Source organism: Anser cygnoides, chromosome 2 (assembly GCF_040182565.1).
Source record: "Anser cygnoides isolate HZ-2024a breed goose chromosome 2, Taihu_goose_T2T_genome, whole genome shotgun sequence".
Classification (NCBI taxonomy): Eukaryota; Metazoa; Chordata; class Aves; order Anseriformes; family Anatidae; genus Anser; species Anser cygnoides.
In genome coordinates, this window is record NC_089874.1 from 108,258,026 (window position 1) to 108,285,347 (window position 27,322).

A 27,322-nucleotide genomic window follows, 5' to 3' on the forward strand; every position below is an offset into this window, starting at 1 on the left:
GGAAACTGTGACTAGTGTTGCTGACTCAAATCTTATCAGTAAGCACAGCTACACCAATAGATCTGTATGTGAGGTGTACAGAGATTAGGTGAATCTCCTGACTTCCTGCAAATCTCAGGTGGTCCAAAGACAGAAGACCAGAGGAAAACTGTATCTTTTCCCTTGGTCTCCTCTTTGGGAGGTATCCTAGACCTGCAGAGTAGTTCCCTTCCTCACGACCTGAAAAACTATGCTAAAGTACAAATACAAGCATTTTTGTACTGTGGATGAATGTGTAGGCTGTGCTTCTCCAAACTATTCATGGGTAACCAGGGGATTTATAACCTCTCCATCCTATAGTGTCTCCTTCTCAACATTATCTTGAGATCTATGATCACCAAGGGGAAAAATTAGCTTCACCATTTACCATGATATTAGTATTTAAAGTATGAGTAATTTTGTTAGCCCATTTTAACTGCTAATTTAATGCAGTCACCTAGTGCTCACTAAACCCGTGGAAGTCTCAGCTGCATGAATACCATAAATTATTTTAAGCTCTCTCTTTAAAGCTTCTGCTTTGTTTCACCAGTAAAACAAAAAGTGAGAGGTAAGTTATTCTGGACTGCAGTAAGCCCTTCCAGTTTCTATAACACACACAGACGCAACAAATGTAATGACTTGTTTTTTACAGAATAACTCCAACTTTCATCACAAACCTTATATGCTGCTTTTACTGGTTGCTTGAAAATTCTCAAATTAAGGATTGTACTTGACCAAAGTAAGGATTGTGGTAGAAAAAAACAGTTGCAAATATAATAGTTGAAGAGCAATCATTATCCAAATCTAATTTTGCCAAATTCTCTCTCACTCAGCACCATGATATTTTTTTGCGCCTTATAGTATCTGAACACGATAGTGGTAAAACAATTTACCTCTTCTTTAGGAAAGCATTTTTCATGTAAACACTGTAAACAATTTGTCAGCTTCTAAAGCAGGGTTTTAGTTTGTTACTGCCGATAAAAGAATAAAGGATTTAGATTTATTAAAAATGGGGCCACGTGTATTAAAATTACCTTTTAAGTACTATTAGTAGATCCCATTTTCTTTATGTAAAACTCTACAAAATCAGATTGGGGATAAATTCCACCTGCTGAAGTCTGTTTGGACCCGAATGTTTTTGTTTCTTTGCTTTCACTTCTGAAATACTTTGGCCATTTGCACAAAGAGTTTAATGAAAGAAAAATTATTGTTGCAATGTAAAAACATCTTGTTGACTTTCAGAGAGACTAATAGTTTATCATTCTTGCAGCAGTCGTGATAGTGCTTTTTGCTTTGAGAGAACTGATTATCAAGGTACAGAAGACATTTTAAATGATGTTGGCATAGACAAGCTTAAGGGAATTTACTGCAAGTACCAAAATAAGATAAAGTAGGTCAGCTAGCTTGAAAACTAGGTTCTGAGCAAACAAAGTAAGAAAACGGTTAGAAAGAGATTTAAAATGTAAATTGTGGGATAAGTAGTTTTCTGTGGTACTGTATAAAACAGGGAGGGGTAGAAGCAAGGCAAAGCAAATCGGAGTTTTCATACGCTTAGCAGTTATCAATGTGCTATTGTCAGAGGCATAACTGTTGATTTCTCTGTAGCCTTCACTTTGTTGCTACCTCTAAAGGAATTAGAATAAGAAACTTATGAGGGTCACAGTGATCTCTTTTAAATATCTTTGTAAAGATTTCTTTAAGAAGTCTGTTGAACCTTTAGTTGAATCAGGGACTTGTAATATTTTTTGTGTTATGGATATGGTTTTTGCTCTGAGAAAATCTGTTCAAACCTGATGAAGCTGAAACACTTTAAAAACTGTAACTGACACCATCTCAAACACAGAGCAGAAAGCCATAGCAGATTTGTTTTATGACAAGGACCAGCCCTCCTTGTTCCAGACCTGATCCAGGCAGAGGGAGAGGACGTGGCTTCATGAGCACTTCTATTAAAAGACTCTGATCCTGTTTTCTGTGTGAATAATGTATGTATTTATCACGTACCGCATTTCTTTTAAGTCAGGAAACCGTCCTTTATCTGTGCAACCTCAATTCATTCCCGTATAAATATTCATAATGATGCAGTCTGCAGCTTCGCACAGACAGCTTCTCCAGAAAAAGCTGTTTGTTTTGGGGCTCTGCTCTTGATGTGAGCAGCCAGCAGAGCCATAAAAGAAGTCTCAGTTATATGAACTTCTGGAAGCATCAGAACATTTGGAAAAAATCTTATATTTTATAAGATGCTTTTAGATTAATGTTTCAATGCAAAAAACTAAAAGCAAGCGAAAATAAAATTGAGATATGCTGATGAATCAATGGACATCATCATACAAACTTAACTTTTATTTTAATACTAAAAACAATAGTCTTTCCATTACAGCTGAGATTCAACTTAAACAGTGTATTGAATAATAAAATCAAAGAAGTCTTGTTTGAAAGCGGCTTCTTGGGATCATAGTTCAAGTAGGTGTTCGGAAGGCTAACAAAAAAGAGGGGAGAAAATATAACCAGGACTAGACAATAAAACTTGGTTCATGAAATAATGCATTTTCTACAGTGCAGATTTTTGTGTAAACTGACAGAATTGTTAAAATCAGGATATTCAATAAAAAATTATTTTAAAAATAATTGTTTCTTTTATTTAAAAATTCATTAAATTCCTCACAAGACTAACCTCTTAACAGGACTGAAATAACTTACACTAGGGAAAACAATGAAAACAGGAAATAATTAATCAATACTTACTGTAGAATTCAAAGAGAAAGAGCAGGAAGGAATATTAAATGAAGACCAGCATTTGTAAAAAGATGTAGAAATTTTGTTTGTCTTAGGATAAAAATATTGAAATGGATTTAACAAGAGATAAATGTTCATGGATTTTAACGGCTAGCAAAATTAATTATTTCTTTTTAATGAGAAATCCCGTAAATGCTGGAAACCCCAGAGCAATTTTTATAACTGTTATAATAATTTCTTAGTCTTGTGTTTTCTGGATTCCAAGTACTAATTTAATTTAATTGGCCTTTGCATTAAAATGGAAGAAGCTTTCCCATTCATTTTTTCTCGTCTCACTCTTTTTCATTTCTTCATTATCAAGGAAATTAATTAGGAACCTGAATTCTCAGTAACCTTCCCACACTTCTCTGTATTGGCATAGTGGAGAAGTCTGAATACCTCAAGAAGCATGGCCTTTTCTGCATTTCTCATTACTGGGGAGAGACTGTCCCCTTCAAACAGCTTTGTGCAAATCCCAAAATGTAGACTGATAGAAGCTTTCCTCACAGAATGTAAACAGAGAGGATCATCTGCTTTCCTAATCTTCTGCTTTTCATTCCTTTTCATCCTTCATTCGTCTCTTTGAATAGAAATACCAGGCAGCTTTCAAGAATACAAATATGTTTAAAGTCAAATATACTACTAAAAATAGTCTGTAACTAGTCATATTTTCTTGTTAATCCTTTGCGCATGCCTGGTTGTTCCTCTGGACAACATACAATCTACTGCATTGCTTAGTTTCAAATGACATTAGCATTAATTTTCTACAGTTTCACATGAGGGGGATGTTTTCAGCCTTATGGAAGTTCTCCCAGAAGTGAAATCCTTTAAGTGACAGTTGTTAGCAGTTACTGCACAGGAAGCTAGAATGAAGCCTTTTGTCTTCCATATTCTTATTTTAAAGACGTTCTACCCAGATGATAGAATGGAGAACTGGAAGGGCTTGGTAGATTTCTTTTTTTTTCAATTGAAGATTTTTTATTAAATCTGTATGTTTATTAATTACTTCTACAACAGAGAAGTACTGTAGAGTTTAGATGTCCATGAATACCTCAGTTTTTCCTGAATTAATGCCTCCTTATAGCTAACGTTCATTAAAACAATCTTATGTAGCCATTAGTCAATATTAAGTTTTATCCTCTAGTAGCAGAGACTGCAGATGTGCAAATGTGAATAGAACATTATTCTTAAGAATATAAAAAAGTCTTCGTATTTAGAAAAGATAAAGAGGTTGACAAAGATCCCTAAAATGGTTTCAGAGGAGCATTTAGATCACAATATGCAATAAATACATTCAGTATATAATGACAAAAAATGCACATGTTTATACCTTTAAAGATGGCTTTTATACATCAGTTTTACTCTGTTTTAACTGAAACAGTGTCACTCGTTCTATTTGATTTCATAAGGTTAATCAAAAAGGAGTGGGTTGACTAATAGAGCTGCTTACTATATAGTAATGAACTTCTGTCTTCTTATGTTAGTTTCCCTCCAGTGGCTGTTATGAGCAACTTCAGGTCCAAGATGAGAGATTTAATTCAGCATTATTTTGGTTAGGTCTTATAGAAGTATATTGCAATAAATTATACCTTTGTTCATGTCTAAATGGTCTTAGTGAAGGCTTTAATGTTATTTAAATGCAAATGTAGAATTCAGTCATTCTCCTCTTAAATTCTCTTAAAGAGAATGTTTAAATTCTCTTAAAAGAGAATGTTTTGGTTCTTAATGTAGAGTGCATCATTATTCTTAACTGTGCCAACTGTTTTGGCACAGTTAACTGTGCCAACTGTTTTGGCACAGTTCTCCAGTCTTAGATTATGCAGGTCAACAGGCTAGTGAGACCCTGAAACCAAGGTGTACAGAGAGGGAAAGATGGGTGAAAAAGAGAGGTACTTGCTTTGTACTGGCAGGAGCCACTGTTTTATTTCTTAAATTGTGGCTCTTGCAGCTGTGTTATGCCATCACTGACCCTTTCTTTTCTTCAATATTGGTGAGTGGCAAAGCCAACTTTGAAAGCTGTCTTAGATATTTTTAATAGTGAACATAAGCCAAACAGAAAAAAAAAAAAAAAAAAGAGAGAGGCAGTTCTAGAAACTGTGTGGTTCATTAAGGTAAGATTAGTTTCCCCTGAGCATACTTCCCTGTGATGTTAGTAAAACAATTGCATGTATTTTTCTCCAAGTGGAATGTATTGCTGCTGTTTGACCCATTTACTTTCTTGATCATTAATTAATAAAATGAAATAAAAAATATTGTTTTTAATGATTACTATTTTTTTCTTTTCTTTAGAAAGAGAGAAATCTGTACAAATATTCTGAAAATTAAACATTTGTGCCTCTCAGGGGTAACGAGGTAAAATCAGGCTGTTAAAAACAGGGAGCAAAGCGTCCACCGTGTTTCTTGGATCCTGTAGGAGAGGTGGGTCGTAAGGCTTTTCCACCTATACTGGCTCTAGGAACTCTTTATGAAGCTGCCCAACTGCTTGAACAGCCAGCACACTTTGGTCTGTCTTGTTCAATATTTCCTCATGACTGTGCTTAGGTATTATGAGGGTGAGAGCTTAAGTTCAAACAAGTTTATAACCTTTCGTAGTGCCTATAGTGCCACCATATGAAATACTATGAAATATATGAATATATATTCATAGATATGAACATATATATGAATATATATGAATATAAAACTATATTCATATATAAAATATATGAATATATGAAAACTATGCTGCTTAGATGAAATACTGGAACAGGGGCTCTAATCTGTGATAGACTTATTTTTGTAGCTGGAGACCTTGTGCACTTGGTGTTCCCTGTGGTCAACAGTTTTGATTTAAATGATGTTGATCTGATTTGAAACTGAAAACTACAGACATCAACAGAGTGCTGATGCAGAAAAGTCCTCTAGTCTCCTAGCTCCTTTTTCGCCTACCTGTGAAAAAGCAGCTGGTCATAGCCTTCAGAGGAGGCTCTCACAGATCTCTTTTGACTTCTTTCCCCATCGTTTTGGGAGTCTGGTGATGCTTATGGGAAGGGAGCAGCTGATACCATTTCTATAAGAGATAAGAGGCAGCAGATCACGAAGACAGAGTTAATAACATGGCATCACACTGCTTTTTCCTGCTTTTAGTTTAAGAAAGACAGATCTACTCATTTTCCACTTGTTTTCCTATATAGTTAGAATCATAGAAACACAAGGTTGGAAAGGACCTACAAGATCATCTAGTCCAACCGTCCTCTTATCACCAATACTACCCACTAAGTTACTAAATCCTATCTCGTAGCACCTCATCCAGGCACTTCTTGAACAGCTCCAGGGACGGTGACTCCACCACCTCCCTGGGATAGGCCGTTCCAATGCCTGACCACTCTTTGAGAGAAAAAGTTTTTCCTGATATCTAATCTAAATCTCTCCTGGCTCAACTTGTGGCAATTTTCACAGGTCCTATCATTAGTTAACTGAGAGAAGAGGCCGACCCCCTCCTCATCACAACCTCCCTTCAGGAAGTTGTAGAGTGCAATGAGGTCTCCCCTTAGCCTCCTCTTCTCCAGATTAAACAATCCCAGCTCCTTCATCCGCTCCTCATAAGATTTGTGCTCCAGATCCCTCACCAGTTTTGTTGCCCTTCTCTGGACACTACCTTTCATAGTTCACAGATTTCATAGTTTACCCAGGCCCAATTGAATCATCCCTTTACTTTTTTCCTGTGGAGTACTGTATCTTTAAGGAAGCTGAGATATATGCAAATTATCCGTGCAGAGAAGCTAATTGTCAAAAACTGCTGCTCAGCTGGGTTTTGGATACTGAATGAGGAAGGAGATGATCAGAGTCTTTGGCTCCAGATGTCTACTGCAAAACACAGGGCCAAAGGAAAAGGTAAAAAAAAAAAAAGCATATGAAAAAGTATATGGCAAGTATATGAAAAGCATAAATGTCCTGGAAGATTGTGTGGGTACAGCTGTCTGGGAGGCTGGGGTAGATGGGAAGGTGTTCCAAGCCAGAAAACTGGTGTTGGCCATGGAGGCCTGAAGACTAAAGTTACATCTCTAACTGCAAATTTATAGAACTGTCACACATAGGTGGATATGTTTCCAAAGTGAGAATTAGGAGAGAGCTCAAAATCAGAACTTTAAAAAATCCTGTAGTTTTAAGCCTTTGTATTGGACTATTGTAAACCTGGCTGGTTGTTATCCAGATCCTGGATGTCAAAGCCAGCATCCTCTGTCACACTGTTTCATGGGTGAATTTGGGAGAAAGAAAAAAATCTTTAAAATTGCATCATCCTAACTGGCAGTAACCACTTTCTATATGGTTGATAATGCCATCTTCTGCCAACTTAGAGAAGAGCCTTTGCAAAATGAAGAAAGTAGGAGTATCGGAGTATACATGTGCATTCTTGTACATTGGGATGGTGATTAAGTCCAGGGCAATGCCAGTGCAGGCTGTGAATGCCATGGAAAAAAAATTCTTTAGGAGGGTGCTAAATTCCTGCTTGAAATCCCTAGACAGACCTTATTCTTAGTTGATTATCCTCTGCCTAAGGCAATGAATCCCTTTTCTTCAAAACTACTGTGCTATCTGTGTCTTTTTCTCTTATCTCTTTTGACACATAAAAATTTACATTACAGAGTGAAAGTGCCATCTGTGAGATATTTTCAAAAACATCTACAGAATGTCCCTTCATGTTCACACCTTTCTCTCATTTTGATTGTATATCTTATGCAGTTTGCTGCACAACAAAAATATGCCGCCTTTTCCAGAAACATGCATAAGTACATCATGTATATATAATGCCATATTGCACTTTTTAATTGCTGCTGATGAGAATGTAGTTTATTCAGGCGAATTAATTTCTCAACACCTGTCTTGACAGGCACATTTGCAAGGTAGTTCTTATGATAACAGGAGATTCTGCAGAGGATGTTTCTGAGACACTATAGTGATGTAAGTAAAGGCAAAACAGTTTATTTGGATCTATCACAGAATTACAGAATGGCCAGGGCTGGAAGGGACCTCTGAAGATCACGTAGTCCAACCCCCCTGCCAAGCAGGATCACCTAGAGCACGTTGTGCAGGATGGCATCCAGGCGGGGTTTGAATATCTCCAGATAAGGAGACTCCACAACCTCTCTGGGCAACCTGTCCCAGTACTCTGTTACCCTCACAGTAAAGAAGTGCCCCCTGAAGCCGGAACCTCCTGTGCTTCAGTTTGTGCCCGTTGCCTCTCGTCCTGTCACTGGGCACAACTGAAAAGAGACCGGCTTCATCCTTTCGACACCCTCCCCTTAGATATTTATATACGTTAATGAGGTCTCCCCTCAGTCTTCTCTTTTCCAGGCTAAACAGGCCCAGCTCTCACAGCCTGTCCTCATATGACAGGTGCTCCAGTCCCCTAATCATCTTAGTTGCCTTCCTCTGGACTCAATCCAGTAGTTCTATGTCCCTCTTGTACTGGGGAGCCCGGAACTGGACACAATACTCCAGGTGTGGCCTCACCAGGGCTGAGCAGAGTGGGAGGATCACCTCCCTCGACCTGCTGGCAACACTCTTCTGAATGCAGCCCAGGATACCGTTGGCCTTCTTGGCTACAAGGGCACACTGCTGACTCGTGGTCAGCCTGCTGTCCACCAGGACTCCCAGGCCCCTCTCTGCAGAGCTGCACTCCAGCAGGTCAGCCCCCAGCCTGTACTGGTGCTTGGGGTTATTCCTCCCTAGGTACAGGACCCTGCACTTGCCCTTGTTGAACTTCATGAAGTTCCTCTCAGCCCAGCCCTCCAGCCTGTCAAGGTCCCTCTGAACGGCAGCACAGCCCTCTGGGGTATCAGCCATTACTCTGAGCTTTGTGTTGTCAGCAAACTTGCTGAGGGTGCACTCTGTTCCATCGTCCAGGTTGCTGATGAGTAAGTTGAACAACACTGGACCCAGTACCGACCCCTGGGGGACACCGCTAGCTACAGGCCTCCAACTAGATTCTGCACCCCTAAGCACAACTCTCTGATCTCTGTCATCCAGCCAAATGCCAATCCACCTCACCATCCACCCATCTAGGCCGCACTTCCTGAGCTTGTCTATGAGGATGTTATGGGAGACAGTGTCAAAAACCTTGCTGAAGTCAAGGTAGACCACTCTCCCCTCATCTACCCAGCTAGTCCTCTCATCATAGAAGAACAGCAGATTGGTCAAACATGACTTCCGCTTGGTGAATCCATGCTGACTATTTCAGATCACCTTCTTATGCTCCACATGCTTGGAGATGACCTCCAGGATGAGCTGTTCCATCGCCTTTCCAGTGGTGAAGGTGAGGCTGACTGGCCTGTAGTTGCCTGGGTCCTCCTTCTTGCCCTTTTTGAAGACTGGCATGATATTGACTCTCTTCCAGTCATCTATACATCATGATAAAATAGAGGGGGAAGAGGTCAGTCCATCCAGAATTCTGAAGTGGTTCTGGAATTCACATCATTCTGAAGTGCCTGCTTATTGCTGTAAGTCCATTACATGTTAATCCTATTCATACGCCTGTGTAAAGTAGCATTGTCGTACTGTAACATTTCATACATGTTTATACAAAAAGCAGCAAATAGTCTGTGAAGGAGCTTCACACCAATGTGTGAATATTTCTCAACTTCATGACCGACACCATGCCTCTTCAGAAGTTGATGATTTGTTCTGGGTTTAGCCAAGCATGGAGATAATTATTAAGTGTTTGTTTGGTAGGTGTTGCTCTTAAACAAGGCCAAGTGAACCTTAGCATCCCCAGAATAATAGCTGAATCTTTGTGTTGGATTAAATGGGAGGGAGGAGCTGAACCTCAGTAACTGATGAAGGGTTGATCTAGACTGAAAAACAAAGATGGGGCTTTTTGTGCTGGATTTCCTTTCATGAAGGCTAGCTAATGATGAAGATGCATCAGAAGCAGGGTCCAATTGCCAGGCAGCAGGAGAAGATAAGCCACAGTTAGTAGATGTACGATAGGTAGAAGTATGATTGTTACTAGTTATTTCTGTCAAGCTGTTTGTTTTTATGCCTTCATGAATTGCACCTTTTACTTTGTTTTCAAAGGCTTCCAAGAGAAGAGGGGCACCTCTGCTTAAGCACTGTGGATCAGTTGGCATTGGTGACAAAGGAACGCCAGATAACACTTTGGAGGGGAAACTCTGGTAGGCAGTACTCTTAAACACACTCAGTACACAGAAAGCTTGTGAGAGGTGAGAGGTGAGAGAAACTTGTAAAAAAAAAACCAACACATTCATAATGCCTTGGAGGTGGTATGTAATTTGGTGGATGGAGACTCTGATAAATGAAACTCCACCATCAAAAGCTGCCAAGAAAGAGGACATAAGGCAGTTTCATCTTCTGTTCCCCTTGCAGACTTGCAGATAACTTTTTTTTCTTTTTCTTTTCTTTTCTTTTCTTCTTTCTTTTTCTTTTCTTTTCTTTTCTTTTCTTTTCTTTTCTTTTCTTTTCTTTTCTTTTCTTTTCTTTTCTTTTCTTTTCTTTTCTTTTCTTTTCTTTTCTTTTCTTTTCTTTTCTTTTCTTTTCTTTTCTTTTCTTTTCTTTTCTTTTCTTTTCTTTTCTTTTCTTTTCTTTTCTTTTCTTTTCTTTTCTTTTCTTTTCTTTTCTTTTCTTTTCTTTTCTTTTCTTTTCTTTTCTTTTCTTTCCTTTCCTTTCCTTTTCTTTTCTTTTCTTTTCTTTTCTTTTCTTTTCTTTTCTTTTCTTTTCTTTTCTTTTCTTTTCTTTTCTTTTCTTTTCTTTTCTTTTCTTTTCTTTTCTTTTCTTTTCTTTTCTTTTCTTTTCTTTTCTTTTCTTTTCTTTTCTTTTCTTTTCTTTTCTTTTCTTTTCTTTTCTTTTCTTTTCTTTTCTTTTCTTTTTTTTCTTTTTCTTTTTCTTTTTCTTTTTTTTCTTTTTCTTTCCCTTTCCCTTTCCCTTTCCCTTTCCCTTTCCCTTTCCCTTTCCCTTTCCCTTTCCCTTTCCCTTCCCCTTCCCCTTCCCCCCTTCCCCTTTCCCTTTCCCTTTTTGTGTTTGTGTGTGTGTGTTGCAAGGGACAAGAGAACTATAACACTTATCTTCCTGTTCCTGTGTTAGTGAATTGGTTTCTCAGCTCCTCATCACTGTGCAGAACTGAATCTTTTCTCTGGACATTCATTGTGTGACCATTCCATGGGTGTGAGTGTTCCAAGTCACAGGCAATATCCGCCTGGGTGTCCGCTGATACTTGAATAATCAGAAAAGTTTTCTTTGGAGTGAAGCCATAGCCTCAGTGGGATTGCTTTTGGCCATTCCTGTACTTGAATAAGACACTGGAAACATTGCTGCGTTCTCTGGGCTGTCTTTGATCAGCTGCAGAGAAAATTATTATAGCTTATAATTTATGCAAGGCATATGGGGACAATTTCAACAAACAGTGGAAAACTTATTAAGAACAAATGTCATTTTCTATGCAGTGCATTTGTGGTAAAAATGTCTGAGTATGGCACCTATGGACACTGTGAAGATTTTGGGCCCCTTTCTCAATTATTCCTATCATGAGCTTAGCACGTAGCAAAATGAAAAGATTTATATTGCTCCCTTTTCCCTTTTTTTGTATGGTATGCAGCAAACTTAACTTTGATAACTAGACCTTGTTAAGCTACAGTACCATATCATTTACAATAACATTAAAGAATGAACAGTTTTAAAATATGTAACTTAAAAAAAAAGAAAAATCTTATTAATCGCCTAATAATATTTTGTTAAACTTAATTGTATTATGCATCATAATATATGTAACATGATGCAACACAATTATTATAGCTATTGTTAATACTAATATTTAATATATTGATATTTATTAATTAAATTAGCAGTGGTTTAAATATTATAATAATTTAAGTAATTAATCAAGTTTAGGGCAACTTTTTATTTCTTCTTCTTGTTAGAGTGTGTCACAAACAACCATTAATTCAGGATTTGGTTTCCTCAGCTTTAAACAAGTAAGTGAGGATAAGGCATGCTAACACTGCCAGAGGGAGCAGGGTGGGATAGTTACAAGTTTTCAAACCTTGTACATGCTGATTAGTTGCTGAAAGCTGGTACCAGAACAAGTGTCTATTTTTATTTGAGAGAGGAAATTAAAAAAAAAAAAAATTACTCCTCGTTACACTTTGGCACTTTGCCTGTCTCAGCATTCACCGAGCAGCAGGCACCCTGCAGTCTTCCTGGAGCAGCAGCAGGGCTCTGAAGTGGGGGATGTTATCCTAAACGGAAAAGAGCTGCTGGGATTTTGCAGGGACTTTTTTTAGACTTGCTGCCTCCTCTCCTGATCCCACTCAGAATGGGAGTTTTGTGCAAGAGAGAAAAAAAAATATTTTAGTGCTGTTCAGAGCTCAAAACAGTGAGCTATGGAGGCTGGGGTCTGTGCTCTGTGCAGTACAGTTTGGGTCACTTTTCTATCCTTGCTTCCTTCCAGCATCAATTATCTCATCTTTTCTAAAGTTGTTGGCTTACCAGAGCAGGTTTGTCTACCTCAAGGCTATATGGTGCACCACTTAAGCGTGTCAGAGGACAAAACATGGGGATCATATCATACCATATAATAGTATCTGCTGTTAATAATTGCTCTGTTACTGCAATGAAAGAATAGGGTTGTGTGCATGCTATTACTCCAGTTACTTCTTAACTGACCAAAAGAATCAATTTCTGTTTGCAACGTGCCATTTCTTCTTTAAAACACATTCATTATATCGTGCAGCATTTTGATTTTGTTTTTTGTTTTAAAATGAGGGATTTTACTTAATGTTTTGTAGCTTCAGCAATATGGATATTTACAAGTAGTGTAATGAATACTCTGATCCATGTCCAGCTCCAAGAAAAGAGCTTAGAATATCTTGTTCTTTGTTAGCTCAGTACTCTACGCTGAGTTCAAGTAGTGTATGTTCATCTTCAGTATGTTGCTGATTTGTGACTGTCCGACATGGTGTGTCAATAGCAATTACTTGGAATCAAGTTATGTGAGTGAGCCCCAGCAAAGTTCAGACTGGCTGACCATGGAAACTACTAGATAAACATGTAAAAGGTAGAATTCACATTGAAAATTAGATGACAAGCTGATTTCTTTTTCTTTTTTTTCTCCCCTTTCTGTTTCTCTTTAGTTTGAGTTACATTTCATGCTGACGTTAATCCTGCATCATTTTCATGATGACAGGATTCTGCACGTGTTAGTAAGAATGCTGTGAGAGTTTCTCTGTAATGCCTCTGATTTAAGAGTAGTCAGTGACTTCCAGTTCCACCATCCGCATTTAGAGACTTCAGTGTTACAGAGGATTTAAGCAGCAAAAGAGTAGGAAACTAAGCAGGAGGAATATTAGAAGAGTGGACTGGGAGTTGTTGCTATTATTACTATTATTATAATTAAAGAACAAGTAGGGAGAAGTAATTAATTGGGCTGTATTGTATCGCACAAGCAATGAGTTAAACCATACTCACAAATGAAAGCTATTGTGCACTTCTTTGCTGGATCAGCTTTATCCGTCCAGACAATATTAATGTGCTGTGAATGTTGCATGTCTTTGAGGGTGCTCAAATACAGAGAACGAAAAGGAAAGGTGTTATCAGTACATGTGCCTTCAACACTTCCCCTTTGTGGGTTTAAGCAAAATATTTGCTATTGGACTCTGGGCGAGTTACTAGACTTTTTAATTCTGAAAGTGACCACAAGTCAACATTACATTATCTTTACATTTTAAGTTAATTTGTCTTTGTGCAGAACAAGCAAGACTAACTGCCAGTCTAATTTAACAAAGTAAAATTCAGTCCTAAACAGGTGGAGATGAAGCAGTAAGCCCCTTTCCCCCCAACAAACAGAAACTGAAGCTAAGCCTAGCAATATTCTTTCATATGAGATAGTAGAAGAAAGTTACAATTATAGAAATCAGAGACGTAAGGAGGTAAGTAATGTCTCTGGCTATGACAGATAATTAGCAAAGTTTATTCATAGTGTGTTGTCTGAATGCATAGAGAGCGCCCCATTTTTTAGAGGTACTATAAACATTTTGCCATGCATTTTAACTACAAAATGGTATCAAATTCTGTATCTGGGTTTGGGATAATACTCACGGTGCACAATGTTTTGAACCTAGTTTTCCTGTTTATACAGATGAAAATATATCAGTAACTACACCAAATGAATTTATTAGACATACAGAGGATTTAAAACAATTGAGATAAGAACCAGAGAAACCTGCTATTCTTACATATGTGCTGCCTTAATTAAAGTCTACAAGGTAGATTTTAATGATCAAGCTTTATTAAAAAAACAACAACAACAAAAAAAAAAACACAACAAAATCCCACCCTAAAACAACATTCAGTTGATGACCGCATGCTTACTTTCTAGAAGAAAGGCAGCTATTTTAGTTCATTGAACTTTCTCTCTTGTAACTTGCCTCAGCAGTCTAGTTAATCTAGAGGAACATTTTTTTTCTCCCCAGTTGTAAATGAGATAGGCTCCCTTTCTCAGAAAGTTTGCAGACAGCTTTTCTGGCATCTATAGGCAGAAAGTTGAAAAAAAAAAAAGGTGGTCAGAAATTGAAAGATTAATATTTAATACTTATTGTTATTATTACTATTAGTACTTGTGGAAAACCGTCTAGCATCATCTTTTTTTGATTGTTTTAAAATATGTATAGACTTTTTGTTGTTGTTGTTGTGGAACCACATTCAGTATTGGGGACCTTAAGCCCAGAGTAAACTTTTAAGTATTACATCAAAAAAGCCCAAATTCAAGATTTCTCTTGTAAATGCTGGCATAGCTTTACCTATCCTTATCCAATAATACAATATTGTGTCTAAAATAGCCAGTCCTTTCTGTTACTAGAGTGAAATTTCAAAAAGCTTCATGAGTATTTTTCTTTTCATGCTTAAATACCACGTTTGTGGCTTTCCATTATTGTTCCTCTAATATCATTACATAGGTCATCTGGTAGTGGGCTTGAGAGATCTATAGAAAAATGTAGGGAGAGGAACCATTTTCTATGTCATTAAGTCTCTGAAAGTGGAAAAAAATCTTCAGTCTGCAAAAGGAAAAAATGTTTCTGAACGTTCTTTTAAAATTTGTGAGCAGAAAAATATAAAAATGGGAAAGAAAAGTAATAATACAACAACCACTCCAAGTATTTGCTAATACCACAATAAGGTAAAAAGCAGGTTGTTCACCTTACCTGGATGGCGTGCCAAAAAAACAGGAACTTGGAAATCGGAAAGTTGCATGTCTTGTCCGGTTTACAGCAGAAGGGGGCAATGTTGGCCTTAGAAAGAGAATTTTTCTGTTGCCAGTCGTTCCAGCTAAGTGACTCCCACCTAGCTAATACGAGGCTCAACACGGAATTACTAGAGAGCAAAGAACTGCTGTTCCATAGACCTTCTGCACAGGAGGGGTGACTGTCATCAATTTACTTAGAAAAATGGTTAAAGTTGTTAAACTCTCGGTATATCATGAATTTTTGATCCTGGTTCCAACCCAGGGGAAGTTCTTATTTTCTGTGCAAATGTCATAGCTGTTATGAACTTCACAATTGTATTAGAAATGTGAAGTGGTCTGGGAAGATTTTTGAGATTTATAGCAGCTATTGGGTCACATTTTTTGTGTTCTAATTTGTAGTTTCCATTTCAGTTCAGGATTCAATGCAATGTAAATCTTACCTTCCTGCATGCTTAGTGTTTCTACTAACAACAAAAAAATCTTTTTCTCTTTTTTTTTTTTTTTTTTTCACTGTTAAGTTATAGCAAACGTAAGGAGTATCTCACTAAAACTGTTTAACAAAATAAACCAACCCAACAACCCCTTGTTTGCCTATATACAAGAACTGCCATGCCACTTCTCAAGAAACATGCTATTTCCATAATTGGGATGGACCCAAATGAACATAATGGTATCAAGATGACAAATAATAGTTAAGAAATTAAAAATATGAAAATAAAAATAATAGCATAAAGATAAAAAATATTACAAATAAGTAGCTGAGAAAAATAGTATTTGCTATATTTGTTTTGCACTATAAAGGTTACAAGAAAGAATCACACAGGTCTAGCTAAATCCTACCCAAATTAATAGACTAAAATATTTTTCCCTTTTCTTATTGACACTCGAACAGAAAGAGAGCTAGACAAGTTAAAATACAGTACATACGTTAAGCCAAGGATTGTTATATGGAAGAGGTACACATCATTAAAACAAATCTTGATCAGTGAGTAGAAATAGATTTTAGGATCTAGTAATTTTTGAAATGAAAATATATCCTTGCACTTCAGGTGTCAGAATTTTCAGTACTGACAATACTCTGAATAATGTTTAAAAAATTCACTGATGTGAAAGCAATGACTACTGTAGATGAGCAGTTAATGGACTTATTCTCTGCATTAATGTGCATTATCCTCTCCATGTAATTTACAAAATTTATTCAATTATCTTATTTTTGGGTAAATTTGACCTATTCATATATACCTTTTGAAAACAGAGTGAGGTAGATAGTCATTGTTGTATTTTTGGGAACTTACAGTCATGTCAAATCAAACAAAATCGAATTTTTTTTTTTTTTTTCTTAAAGATTCTAGTAAGTCTTATTTATTGATCTGGTAAGTCTTGTTTATTGAAGGATTTGAAAACCTCAGTAGTCTCTCAGCCAGCTTTATAGCTGTCTGCTCTGTGCCACTGATTCACACAGAGCAAAGGAAAGGAAGAGGAGGGAGAAGCAGCCTTGCCTTCCTCCAGCTCTTGGCACAAAACGACTGTAAAAAATATCCCTTTTACCTCAGTTCCATTCATGTGCCAGAGATGGGTAAATGACCAGTCTCAGCTCTCTTTTATAACATCATTGAAATGCTTTTGATGAAATTGTGTTGAATTCTAATTTTCCTTATGCTCCCCAAGTGTGTCATTTCAGAAGTTCCCAAATGATCATTTATGGGCCATGTGGAATTAGTTAAAATCAAAACTAGAAAATGTAATTAACATTAAAATACACTCAAACATATCATGTTCAAGTAAACCGAGAAAAAGTCAGTATATAAACCCTACCATAATACTAATTTTGTTTGAGCAGAGACTTCAGGGCTTGACTTCTTTTTCTTATTTTCAATGGCATTGTCAAGGTACCTTGCACTTTTCATACCAAAAATACGTCTTTGTCTCTTGGAGCTAAACCAATTTTATTTTAACATGATCACTATTATGTCTCAGGATATGCCTGAAATAAATTATAGTAATTTCTGGAAACAAAATACCACCTACGCCATAAGCCTCACAGGGTTTCCTAGTTCTAAAACAACTTGCAAATTATGTCCACATGTTGTTTGACTGGAGATAACGTTTAAAAAAGATGTGTGTAAAGGGTGAGGTTAAGTCTGTAGTGTCTTTTGATAGTGTATTTATGGCTGAGGACAAGGGCTATGAAAATGCAGCCTGTCTCTGCTGCTTATCTGCTGGGGTAGCTCTTAGCAAGCCAGCCAGTTCGCTTAGGGGTATATCCTCCAGCCCAGCTGTGCTTCTCCCAGGCTGTATTGCTTGCAGTCCTGATGGGATCTGGCTTTCCACGCCTTGTGCGGCTGTTTTCTTGTGTGGCTTTGTGGTGATGTCTGACAGCACTATGCACCTGATGTCGGCGTGCCTTCAGGAAGAGGAAACAGGCGCCCTGAAGGCAGATTGAACCAGAACAAGAACTTGGGAGCAGGGTTTTGGGAATCCTGCTTTTTAGGTCCCTCCTGGCAGCTACAGGCACAAGTACAGTGTGGATGTAGGCTGAGAAGTTATATTGCAGCCTTCACAGGAACTAGGATTATTGCCCACACTTCGGAGATTTTTCTCACTGCACCATAGAAACCCCTTGGGAAGTAATGCATTTCATCCCATCTTCTATTTCCAGTTGTCATTCTCTTAGACATTAAAAAAAAAAAAGTACACTATTTGTTTTTTGATGCAGCGGTGGTTTGACTTTCAAATAAATAAACAGTTACTGTGAGCTCACAAGACATTGTCTACTGAGCTTTTCACATCTTACAGCTTCTGGGAATTTAGTCACAGTTGTTTTTGTAATCTTCCCAAAAATATGACTAGACCACTTCCTCAGTCCCTTGAACTTGAACTTTTAGAAACTGGGTGAGCCTCAGAAAGTCTAATAAAAATCACTTCACGTTGCCCTTTAAAAATGTGATTTCAGCCATTGTATGGCCTACACCTGCACGTCTGTTAATGAACTCCTGAACTACTTGTTGGCAGTAAGTATGTGCTCTCTTCTGAAAGGATTGGCTTCCTCAAATGAAAGCAATTAATGAATAGTTAAGCTGAAATTTTACTTAAAAAACAAAACAAAACAAAACAAAACAAAAGACTATTATTTTTCCTTAAAATATGCATGGGACAAAATTACATCATGCTTAATAGAGAACAAAAAGGAGATATTCAGTCAAGAAGAATTTCAAGAAGTGAGCTCAAGTGTGAAGTCTAAATAAGCGAAACGATTTTGCAGAAACAGAGGACAGTAATAAAAATATTTTCTAAATTTAGGGCATTAATTTGCATACTTAAATACAGGAATTCCCTTTAGTGGGAAGATTTCAAATTGCTGTTTAGGTCTGTTATGGCTATGTGTCAGTAAGAGTGTTTCTATTACGTACCAGTGTACGGCTGGCAGTTATTTTAACCTCCAGCTGATGGCCAGCACCACCTCCCCAAACAGCAGTGCACCAGAGAAATCGGGTGACTCTTGGTAGCTGTCATGTGGTGGCAAAAAGAAATAGGGATAGAGTTGGTAGGTGCTGTGATAGGGAGGAAAGTACATTAGCAGGTCTCTGAGGTGGTGTGTTTAAGTGGGTGAGTTGGGTTAGCTGCGGGCAGAGGTCAGGCAGGACCAGAGGGGTGACACTTGGCACCCCACTCCCAGTTGGAACTTGCTGGGTGCTAGGGATCAGCTGCTCTTTGCAACTGCAGTCTGAGGTACCTGTGCTTAGGGACTTGCCTTCAAAATCTTGTAAGCCTTCTGGTTATCTCGCTCTGTAACTTCATTATGAGTTTTTTGTGAAAACAAAGACCCTCTCCTTCTGATGAACTGTTTTTCCTCCATGCTATACTCAGGAAGAGGTGAATTATCACCCCAAACATCCCCCTGCCTTCCTCCCCCCAGACTGTTGAAAACAATGCTTGCAAAGCAAGAATTTTTGGACAACAGTATCACAATAATGGGTTAAAGAGCTAAGAAATAAGCTTTATGTTTTTTTTCTTTAAAGCTTATTGTACAGGCACAGCACAGGTGGCCTGCAGATGTGTAGTAAATCTGATGCTTCAGTGACATGTTCGATTTAGTGTTCATGCTCGGGCAGCATGAGTACAGTATGTCCACTGCTTCTGAGATGGTGTGCGCTTAGGTTGTAACTCTAAGGGTTCCCAAATGAATTGAATTTACCGAATCTGTGCAATATAACCTCAGGCATGCCAGAATGTACAGTAACAGGTAGGAGTTACTGGGCTTACCTACTGATCCGGTTAGGCTATGACATGTAAGGAAGTCCGTGATAAACACAGAAAACGTTAAGAACGTGCTAGATAAAATTTAAAATGTTTTATCCAAGAAAATCATCCAAGAAAATCCCTTGTGGGGACTACACTGAGAAACATCACAGATCTCTCAGTACCTTTCTGTTTCATGCTCAAAATATTTTGCAATTAGCAAAACCTAAGACATAATACACCGATTAAAAGTAGTTTCCTGCAGTATCTGTTTTGGAATAAGAAAATAAAAAGAACATGAAGTTCCTAACCATGTCACATGTTGCACTTCTGGAATGATCCCTGGTATCACTGTCACACAAGTCATTGACAGGTCAAGTTAGAAAATGGTTGAAACATTGCATTTATGTGTGTGTATGCACTAATGAAGATGTAAAATAACCTCAGAATTTTTTTTTTTCTTCTGATGGATTTGTACCTCCAATCTTGCCTTTTTGGGAGCTTTGCATCTCTGCTAAGTCATCACAGTTTGCATGTGCTTAGTTCTAAACATCACTGCTTCTCAGAAACTGAAGAAGGAAGAAGGTCCTTCAAGTTCCACTGTAGGTTGTCTCGCTTCTATCACCTCTCTTTACCTGTTTCTGTATCTCTTTTCTCAGCTGTAGCTCTCTTGAAATAAGCTTCAAATTAACTTACAATTTGAAAAGTACCCAAGAAAGCCCTTTGTTTATTAACAAGGCATGTTTGAGTCTGTGTGCTTGCAGACTTTTATGCGGAGACTCAGAAGGGTGTCACATAGGCAGATTTTGAACTTGAAACACACTTTCTTTCACATTGACTAATACATCACATGTAAAATGTATAGAATGCCATGACTCTTTAGTGTTTATATAGCAGCAGTACCAAGGGTCATTGATCAGATCAAAGCTCTCTAGCATAGTACAAAGATGCAGTAAGTGATAATTATGTCCCCCAAAAGCATGTAGATGTGCTAAAATACTCCCAAATTGTTCCTGAGGAAGCACGGTAACCCTTTATTTTAGCAAATTGACTCAACAGGATCTTGGGGAAAGCATGCATACATCTTTTTAAGCAGTTCTATCATGTGTTTCTCCTTCTTCTGTCCCTCAGTGGGATAGTGTTATGTAGCACTATGTTGAAATAGTTTCAAATGCATCCTGGTCAGTAGTCTTCTTTCCAGGCTTTCTGAGCTTATTATCCTTAAATCCATTGCTGCCACCAGAGAAGTCAGACTTGGCAGTGCTGGTGTGTGTGGTGCCAACTGAAGTTCGCCAGCACGATACAGAAGGATGACAAACTGGCTCAGCAAAGTCGAGTGCTCTGTCTGCATGTCAAAAGCCAATATCCACTAGACACAAAACCATTAAGTTGGTTAGGAAATATTGTCAAACTGAATAGTTTCTGGGTTTGCTTTAACCCTGATTGCTTTAACACTGCCTGTGGAATCTTTTGCAGTCTACTGAGGTTGTCTCAAACTAGTCGAAGAGGAAGTTTTAACCACATTGCTTTAATTTCTTTTACTTTGACTTTTTCAGGCTAACATTTGCAAATGTGCTTTTGGAATCTTCATGCATACACTTGGGAGATCATGTTTCCTAGGAAAATCTTTAGGGTCAAATGAATTTTCCATATGGGGATTCTAGCCCCTAGAACCATCCCAAGAAATAAGAACTATCAAACTGAAAAGACTGTGTACATTTAAAATAGTATTTTTCTCACTTAAGCAGTGAACAAGTGCTACTTCCCAACGTCATGCCTTGCATTTCTAACATATTACGCTGTGTTTATTCTGAACTCTAATATTAAATTAGATCAGTTGAACAGTTTCTTGTATGGAAAGGTTTGGCTTCAAGCCTCCTTAGAGTTAGTGATAAAGCGTGCTATAAAAGTTGTGATATAGTCATAGCTTTAGTAACAAAGACAGTATGAGTGGAAATAAAGCCCTTTTTGTTAGATTTGTGCAAACCAGCCTTGAGTCACTTGTTCACAGCTTTCTTTTATGCCCTGACAAAGAAGTGATGCATGGCACTTTCAAGTTCAGTATTATCTTAATGGGTAAAATGACAATAATATGTGCTGTTTTCCAGCAGTAAAAGCAGATACACTGACAAAGAGAAAAATAGACTCTGTAAAAGGGAGACTTTTTCACTCATAGTGATCAGCTCAGTTTAGCTTTCCTGAATTTTGGTGTGGTAACCTGAGAATGGTGAGATAAATATACAGATAGAATGACAGTCTTTCCATTTCAGCCCTTAGATTTCTGCAGGGCTGACCCTGTGCACTATCCCTTCTGTGCCCTACACAACATCTGATGTACTTGCCCAGACTCCTTGCAGACAAGACAGAGGAATAACATTTTTGAGGGGGCAATGCTCTCACACAAATACTCAAACTGATCAGATAAATCTTGCTCTAGAACTTGCTTTTTCTCTCCATTGAATATGAAATTGGAGAACTAGCTGAGAAGTAAAAGTTTATACTGCAAGTGACTAAAGTTAGGTGAAAAGAAATCTCAGCCTAGGAACTGTAATAGGATTATAGAAATCAATATACTAACACTCATCTTTCCTAGAAAACATGTAAGCAACCATCAGGACAGATACTGAAAAGCTATAATTTAGACTTAAGTTTTAGGGTTGAATGTAACAGAATTATTATTATTTTTCCACTTATCCTCATTTCTCCTAACAGAAAAAAATATTTTGATAGCAAGAGGCTATTAAGTCTTTATTTTAAATACTTTTATCTACATTCTCCCAGATAAAATTGTTCTTTAACATATCTTCTGTCCTCTTGTATTTAGCATCCTCCCTCCTACCTTTGTCTTCTGGTGTGTACTGTATCTCTCTTAGCCTTCATTTTAGCCTTGACTAAACAAGCTAGACTGTTGTTTGTTTGTTTGTTTTGTTTGTTTTTGTTTTGGTATACCACAACCCCTAATTTTTGTAATGAGCTTTTTTGAATGAAAACAGCTATCCTGAGACTGGATACTGAGTGGATCCAGTGGCTCTTCCTTTACTGTGTTGTTTTCAGGCAATGAAATCTTATTTCATAACAGAAATGGTTCTCATTATTCACTAAATTTTGTTGGATTTCTCAACACTATATCTTTTTTTTTCTCCATTTCTCAACACTATATCTTTTCTATCATTTTGTAGTCCTGCCCTGTTTGCACTGAATCCTAACTTTCTCATGAGTGAGTTTAAGTAGCTCTTTTGTATTTTTGTGCCAGAACGATTACTGCGAATATTAAATAACCAGCTCAAGAATGCCATTTGTAATCTCCTCCCATTTATTTATTTATTTATGCTTTCAGTACAGTTCCTTATTGTTTTTCCTTTAATTAGTTGTAAATGTGTCCTAAGCCCTATTAACTCTTACCTTTTCCACTGTTTGTTAGCTGTCCATGTAGAACAATTTTTTCTTTCTTATCAAGCACAGTTTTAGAGTTACATTTCCCTCTATTTTCCCTTTCCCCAGATTTTTATTATTTCTCTCTCTCTCTCTCTCTCTCATAGAGACACTACATTTACTTGAATATTTCAATTCCTTCTTGAGACCTTCATGGTTCTTAGGCGAGTGATAGGTTATAGTCATAATCTTAAGATTACTAACCTGCAAAAATGGAAAATTAAGGGAATGAAGCAAAAGTTTACTTACAAAAATGCCTGTTGTATAGGGTCAATGAATCAGCTCCTTACAAACCCACTTATTGCATGAAGTGATAACATAAAACTCTTTTGTTATTGTATTTTCTTATACCAATTTTTTTCAATTATTTGTCAGAAAGCTCTGTGAAACCAGTTCATACCATGAATATATGAAAGGATTAAAATAAAAAGGGTATTATTGTTTGAATTTGCTGCCTAGTTTAAAACTGCTCTTCATCCATCATGGAGGATGTACGTTATCTAAAATGTAAATATTTCCATTTTACTACTGGTGAAAGCACCTAGTGTTGTGTAGATTGGTGTGAGAGAGTTAAATGTGGCTTTAAAACATGGTGTCATATTTATGAACAAGCCAAATTATTCTCCACAGAATTTTACTGCAGAATAATTATATTTATACAGTATAAAAATGTGTATCACTGCAGTCTGGCTTTTGCTTCAAATACTCAAAAGTGAAATTGCATCAAATGTCAGAGAGAATTAGACTTTTTTCTTTCCCCCTTCAGTCACTTTCTCCACTGAGTTGGATGAGTACTCTGTAACTGGACTCTTTTGGCTTCTTTTACTACTGAACTAAAGCCAGATCTATGAATTAATTCAGCTTTTACCTCTTTTAAAATGGATGAAATCCCAATGAAAGTTTCTTAGCATAAAAATATTGCATAAATAACAGATTTAGAGGCGATATAAATACAATGATTTGGTTGATTACATCTCTCCTCGGTAAAGTAAAAGAAAATGTGTTAAAGTGAATCACTAGCTGTGCTTTACAGCGTTCTGTGTTGAGACCGTTATTAATAGCCAATGACACTTGAAAAGACAACAGAGTTGGATAAAAATCATAGCAATAAAATATAAAAACTATTTCAATACACTTGTCACATCAGTTAGAACCACTTAGAAAAAGACAAAAATACCGGTAACACTGCTTGATCTAATGATTACTGTAGTAGTCTTTGATTAACCTGACCTGTGCAGTAAGACCATTCATGAAAATCACATAAGTTCTTAAAATAGAAGGGAATAAAGTAGATTGAAGTGGAATAAATTTTCAAATTGCTCTTAAGGACTGGCACACTCGCTATTAAAGCTATTTGGAAGATGTATGGTGCACGTAGCTTCTCCATCCACTTGTGAGCATACGGAGATACAAACAGATGAATGAAGTAGCTATGTCTAGATCACCTTCATACTTCATGCAACTTAGATGAAATTTGCTCAAAGTGCCATAACTTAATTGTTCTGCTCTGGACTACTGTATCAGTTATGATCTGATGATCAAAGATTTATTTTATTTTATTTTATTTTATTTTATTTTATTTTATTTTATTTTATTTTATTTTATTTTATTTTATTTTATTTTATTTTATTTTATTTTATTTTATTTTATTTATTTTATTTTATTTTCAACAGAGGGCAACTAGCTATGAAAACTAATGTGAAAACAAGTTCATTATCTAATTTAGCTTACTAGTCAGGATGTGACTGATGTGTACTGACTTGTTATGTAGTCAACATTGGAGCTGAGCTGTTGTGATGAATTTTAGCTAACATTGTTTTTGTTATTCTTATTTCATACTGGGTAGTAGATTGTTATTTGAATAGTCAATTCATTGTTAGTGATTTCAAAAAATATATATATGTACTTTTTAGAAAGGACGCTTGGCTTCAAGCGAACATTGGAAGTCATTTGGAAGCTCATTAGTCATAGCTATAAGGGCTTAATTTAAAACTTTCAATAAGTACCTGATAAAAATACAAATATAGAACTTTTTTTTTCTTTTTTTTTTCCAGTCTAATTTAGCAATAAGTTAAACAAATGATGTTATGTTGCTGAAACTGTTAGCTGCAGGGTACTGCTTAGCTAGACTGATAAATGTATTACTACACTTTCAAAATCTTAACTGAAAGGGATTAGTGTGAAAAGAAGGTTGATAGGAACTTAAACTTCTGTCTGAGCCAATTAAAACAATGTGCATGACTCAGAATGGAAGGGGTAGTCTACCCATAGTCTTTGGTCTAGTAACAGATGCTTCAGTGTTGCAGTCCTAGAGCATTATGTCGAGAAGATGTTAGAATCTACTTTCTGAACCCAAGTCTTCTCTTCCATGCATGCCTTTATCTGGTATCTTGAATATAGCTTTCCTAGCCCTTTTGTTCTGGGACTACTGAGAAAGGACAAGATGTTGACATCTCAGCCCTCTCCTTGATAGTTACGGTTTCCCTGATACTGCAAGGTTGTTCTCTTCATTTTAACTGCTTTGTCCAGCACAGATTTGGAGGTTTAGGGGACATGATGCCACTATTGCATTCAGGAGGCTGTTGCACACCCTTGGGCAGCTTCTTGTCCAAAGTAGTGCCCACAGTTTTCCTCCATCCTGATTTCTATTTATTCTTATACTTTACTTTACAGAATAAATTATTCTCCTCAAAGACAATCATTCTTTTTTTTTATTTTGTTTGTTTGTTTTAGTAATTGACACTTAGATAATCTAGCTGCTTCTTTTTTTTTCCCCCTTTCCTTGTTCTTTCTTAATCATACTAAATGAATTTTTCAACTTTGTTTTCATATGTGAAATGATTCTATCCTGCCATCACCTTCACAAATTTTCTCTAACTTCCTGCAATTTTCCGATGTTTTTCTAGTAAGCAACCATTTAAGTATGAAAATTATTGACCGGAGTGAGAAAGAGAGAAGGAGAGGGACATAGAGTGAATGTATAGAGAACAAGAAACCTCTATGTAGGGCTGGCTGAAATTATTTTGTCTTGCCTTATGTCTAATTTTACATGCCTAATTTCCTAATGTACTGATGTCTCTAGAACTGTTTTGTAGATTTTTGTAGTTTTCTTTTTTTTCTTTTTTTTTCTTTTTTTTTCTGTTGAATATCTTTTTTTTTCAGGTGAGATTACTTATCACCAATAAAGTTACACAAATACATACCTGTTTCCAGGTTAAAACTTTTCTTTGTTTTACCCCACAGCCCTGCAAATTTTATGTAGACACCACATCTCTTACTGTAAGAAAAGAAAGACCAGAAAGCCCTAGCTATAAGTCAATGGTAACTACTTGAAACACACACAAGAAAAAAGAAGGACCTCTGGTTCTGATTAAAATGAGGCAGAGATGATCTGGATCTCAAGCAAGAACAGTCTCCAGCCGGAGGGTCACCAAAATGAAAGCCTGGTTGCCAGCCAACATACATACAAAGGAAGGTTTCATAAGACACAAAGAGCATAAACAGCTTCTAGTAGGAAATCAAATAGGAAATTTAAGGCATTTTTCCATTGATTTGAACTTGAACAGGATTAAGCCCTCAAATCATTGTGCCTCATTTCAGGTCCTTCCTTTGCAGTCTGCTCTTCTGTGGGTTGGGAACTACTTAAATGGTGCCTTGAAGGTTCCTACAGTCTTTTCCTCATTGGCCCCATCTTATACTGTCCTAGGTGAAATCACTCATGTTTTGCACAGAAACAGCAGTTTTTCTTCCCTCTTCAAAACAGAAGGAACATTTCACAAAATAGTTGATCCATATAGGACAAAAATACATTTTCTTTATAATGTCATTTTAAGTTCGACTTATCCCTGCAGCAATGAGAGAGTTCATTTTACATACATATTGGCTTTGAGAAACTATGTAATTTGGATCCCATTCATTTTGAATGTATTTTTTAACTGATTGTAGAGCTTGGGGTTTGGGATTTAGTGTGAACTGAGCCTCAATTGGATGATATAACTTTAATAAAGGGAAATACAGCCAAGCTACATGAGAGCATCATTAGCACATCCATTATGTTCCTGAGACTTGAAAAAGAACACCCAGGAGACTTCACAAGTTAGGAACATAGCTAACTTACTTAAAAGTTCCTTGCTTGTATAACTGTGCTTGTTTAACCATAGTACTGAGATCTGGACTGTGTGAAAAGAGTTTTTTTATCCTTGCAAGTCTAAAAATAACAGTAAGCATGAGTGAAAATCTAGCTTTCTTTAAAACTTCTCTTTCTTTAGTCATCAATAAACCTGGATTGTTCCTTTTCTTCCCTCTACCAGCCACTGAGCAATTAAAACAGTTATTGTCTTCCCAGCTAGTGAGATTTGCATGGAGTAAAGGGTGTGTTTTATAGTGGGAAGGATCAATTTCACTTCCAAAATTTCTAAACACTAGAAATATTTGGCTTAAAGCTGATTTAGGGGCATAAGTTCTATTATGTTATCCACATAAGAGTCGTAGTAAATGGACATGTGTTCTACATGGAAAATAAGCAAAAATTACAACGGTTAACAATGTTTTGTTATTAATAACAAGTGGGAACAAACAAAAAGTAAAAATAGGGTGAGAGTAATAAGTAATGGCTACATCAATAGTATT

The 27,322-nt window shown here is 36.9% G+C and overlaps 1 long non-coding RNA gene across 2 annotated transcripts; it reads right to left on the reverse strand.

Moving 5' to 3' along the window:
- Positions 1 to 2,229: 2,229 nt before the first annotated feature.
- Positions 2,230 to 9,772, reverse strand: LOC125184437 (uncharacterized). Of its 2 annotated transcripts, none has more exons than XR_010828952.1 (3): positions 9,016 to 9,772; positions 5,719 to 5,839; positions 2,230 to 2,494 (listed from the first exon to the last, which is right to left on the reverse strand). It is a non-coding gene; the product is annotated as an uncharacterized lncRNA (long non-coding RNA). The 2 variants fall into 2 exon arrangements; XR_010828951.1 differs by lacking the exon at positions 9,016 to 9,772 and adding an exon at positions 8,284 to 8,999.
- Between the last annotated feature and the right edge of the window lie 17,550 nt (positions 9,773 to 27,322).